The following is a 3,957-nucleotide window of genomic DNA, read 5'->3' as shown; positions in this document are numbered from 1 at the left end:
TTGAGTAGTGAGTGTCTCACAAGAACTAGAATCGGAAACATGTCCAGAAGTAGTCCGAGGCTGCAGTGGCTGTGTGGTACTATCTGTAACCTGTTGTGCATGTTCTGGTTTGCCATATTTCACCCAACAATAAGGTTCAGTGTGATTTGTACCACCACAATGATCACACTTCCTGTCTCCACATCCACTATAATGGCCACCACCACAAAAACCACAGCCACCATGATTACCACGAGAGCCACCACGAGAACTACCACGACCTCCACTGTTAGAAACTTGTGCAGAAAATTCTGGAGGAGGTACATTGGAGCTTTGCCCCAAAGATGATCTCAATAGTCTAGAATAAGCATTATTAGCAATAGGTAACTTCTCGCTAGCAAGAATCTGATATTTGAAGCCATAAAAATCTGTGTCTAAACCGGATAGCAATGAAGCAATCATAAACTCCTCCCAATGTCGCTTTTGATGTTCTAAATCAGTACTAAATGGTCGATGTTGTGGTAACTGATCCCATAAATTCTTTGAAGTACTGTAGTATTCTGATAATGGTTTTTCGGACTGCTTAGTAGCAAAAATCTTCTCGTACAACTCATAAACCCGAGAAACATTACTTTGGTGTGAATATGAATTTACAAGAGATTCCCATATTTTCTTGGAAGAATCACAAAATTCAACTGTACTAGAAATCTCGGGTTCCATACCGTGCCATAGTCATCCCATAACAACACAATCCTCACACTCCCAGTCTTCAAGTTCTTTCTTGTTAGAGTGTGTATCTTCAGTTAAGTATTTCAATTTTCTTTTCTCACGCAAAAAACATCTGAACAACATGAGCCCAAGAGAGATAATGAACTCCATTTAATTTTTTCGAGGTAATCGATTTAGGCATATCATTATCCTTGATGAATTGTGGTTTAGCATCAGCTTGAGCGCTTCCATAAATACATATACGTTGGTGAGTCACATGCCTCAACTGGCAAAATCAATCAAAGCAATCAATACTTGGTGAATAGCATAACATAACTAGAAGAGAACTGGAAAGAAGCTGTGGCCATGGCTCATGGGACAGCAAAAATGTTTATCCAATGTGCATCGTCATTCTAATGCTCATCTTATATTTACCTATATGGATGAAGACAAAATCAATGAAGGTTTGCTTCCCTTGGTCCATTTATATTTTTATACACACACACACACACACACACACAATTATATATATATATATATATATATATATATATATATATGAATAAAAAATGTTACGTATTTCACCTTTTACATTTAACTGCTGAAGGAATGTAACCTTTCAGGCTACAAATTCAGTTAACATCGAGAGAGTCCATAATCCGTAGGTCCATAGGGTTCAAACAATTCTGCAATGGATCCCTTCTTTCTCTTGGGGTTCCAGCCCATGTCCTTGCACAGTTGATCATTGTACCATATCTGTAAGGCACCCATGCAAGACCTCCGTTTGTGCTGCCCGGAATTCTGCTTCGTGTATTCATACCATTTTGCTACATCATCTTCCATCTCTTTGATGCTTGGAAGCTTGAATGTGCCATAAAGCAGCTCGACTAGCCATCGGCAACTCATCTCAAAGGTGTAGAGATTTGAAACACTCTTCGCGAATCCAATTATTGCTAGCTGAGGTATTCGAGGATGAATGCATTCCCTGATGGTAGTCATACAAACTGATATTCATATTAGGCTTGATATAAATAGAGGCCTAAGGGGATTGTATTAATCACCTTAACTGCAAATATGAACCTGATTCAATATTCTAAGAGGTTAACCTGTAGAGAGGAAGTAGTGTTGTATTGGGGGAGCCGGGTATGTAATCTCGGAAGGCAGGGGATGCAAAGATGTCTTTGAGCTTTTCAACACCTCTGAACCCTGTTGCCAATATGACCATATCTGTCTCTATAGGTGTATACTCAGCATCAACCATAATGCCTTCACTGCAGAAGCTAAAATTCTTAGCTTTCTTCAATATAATGCTTCCTTTTTCGACACTCTCGTAGAAGTCTTTTGGCAGTTTTGAGATCAAACAGGAAGTTATTTGGTTGAAGAAACTATGTTGTGGTACCATCCCAAACTTCGCAAGAGGAAGCTTCCATTTTATGTAACTCTCCACGAATTTAGAAACCCCCCATTTCTGTTAAGTAGTTACATGTAATTAGCTTCACGTATTTGTTTAAACGTAAGAGAATATTAGAGAAATAAATGTTACCAAGGGTGAGCGAACTATTGCAAGGAGACTGTGTAGGACTCCTTCGTCAGGCTTATGAATCAAGAGCTCCGAGAAGCGATTAAGGTACATATATGTTAAAGGAACTCCCCATGGAAGGAGGTCGGGCAAATGCCAGTGGACAGTCTTGTACAATACCATACATGGGTGTCGCAACCCTATAAAATCACAAAGTAGAAATTGTTGTGGATAGAAGTAGGACACACAGACACACCGATGAAGGTAAATTGGTGATTTAAGGCCAGCCTTGCTCAGCACCTTAATGCATTAGTACATACTATCAATCTATAATTAGTACACAGTACATACTGTGCTTGTCGTAGGTGGTTTGATGTGTCTTAAGTGGAGGACCTTAGGAAGGATTGGAGAAAGAGAATTCATTTGATTGACCCGATTCATACGGGATTAAGGAAGAATGATGATGACGACTCACCATTTGCTGTTGAACACCCTATTGCAATGTCCAGTGCTGACTTAAGGAACCCAACTACTGTAACCTTTTTCCCTTGATCATTTCAGCTGCACTAGCATTGTCCATGACCATGTACTCCAAGGAATGTATCACCTTACCATCAAATGCTTCTGGTCCTTTATTTGGAGGGAAATCTGGGATGTTTGGAACATCGCCAAAGTGTCCCACGCAGAGAATCACAAAATCCACTTGGTAAACCTGTTTTACAAAGATCAATCCTTAATAAGATGATCAGAATAATGTTCCAAAGTAGGTAAACCATAAGGAGGTTATAATGCATACCTCAGACACTCGACTCTGGATGTGCTCTGCCTTTACATTCCATTTACCTTCTGGGCTGAATGGCTCACCAGTGTCACCCCACAGTGTCCAGGATTGCATCTCGTCTTCAGATGAACCCTCGTAGCTAATGCTGATGACTCGGGAATTGAACCTGATGTGCCAAAGCAAGTCAAAATGATAAGCATACGATTGCAGATATTCAAGAACTTGATGCTGGTCAGGAAAATCGTCTGTAATTGAAGGTGGCCATGGGAAGTCGGAAAATTGATACAGCACTTTGGGAGTCTGGAGCTTCGTAGTTTCTATTGTTTTAGTCTATATGCCACCGACACTTCTCTGGGACTCAAAAAACAATTGGATGGTAACCCTTTGAAAGAGTGCACTTACAAGCCAAGAAGACGCTAATACCGACACCAACTATGGCCACCTGCCTTCCCATGGCTAGATTTTCTCTTGTGAATCTTTATATGTTTCTGTTGGGAAACGTGCAAGTTTTAAAAACTTTTCGAGGGATTTTCTTTCACAGATCTTGATTCATCACATAGAGACAAGTTTTATGCAAAAATAAAATATGATCTATCATTCAATTAAAAGATTGAATACTTACATCAAGGTTTGAGTAAACCTTAGATCTCTCCTCTAAAGTGAATGTTCTCACTTATTGTAGATCCCTTTTGCTAGACACCTTTTCCATGGATCTCCATCTTCTTGGTAATTGTTTTGCCTTTAGGAATCACTCATAAGCCTCCATGAATGACCTTGGAAAACTAGGCTTGTGGGAGCCTCCATTAGATGAGAACATAAACCCTAATTTTCTAGAGAGAGAAAATAAATTCCTTTTTCCTTCTCATTAAAAATCACCCCCTAAAATATACATAGACCATGTATATTTATAGGCAACATAAAAATAAAGAAAAGGAAACAACAAATCCTTCTCCATCTCTAATTCATATGT

The 3,957-nt window shown here is 39.3% G+C and overlaps 1 pseudogene; it reads right to left on the bottom strand.

The window, feature by feature from the left end:
* Positions 1-1,323: 1,323 nt before the first annotated feature.
* On the bottom strand, positions 1,324-3,441 carry LOC132301801 (probable flavin-containing monooxygenase 1; annotated as a pseudogene).
* Positions 3,442-3,957: the final 516 nt, after the last annotated feature.

Source organism: Cornus florida, unplaced genomic scaffold, assembly GCF_030987335.1.
Source record: "Cornus florida cultivar Cherokee Brave unplaced genomic scaffold, ASM3098733v1 CherokeeBrave_3.0.0_Hap2_Chr03, whole genome shotgun sequence".
In the NCBI taxonomy this organism is placed as follows: Eukaryota; Viridiplantae; Streptophyta; class Magnoliopsida; order Cornales; family Cornaceae; genus Cornus; species Cornus florida.
This window is presented reverse-complemented; position numbering and strand designations above follow the sequence as displayed.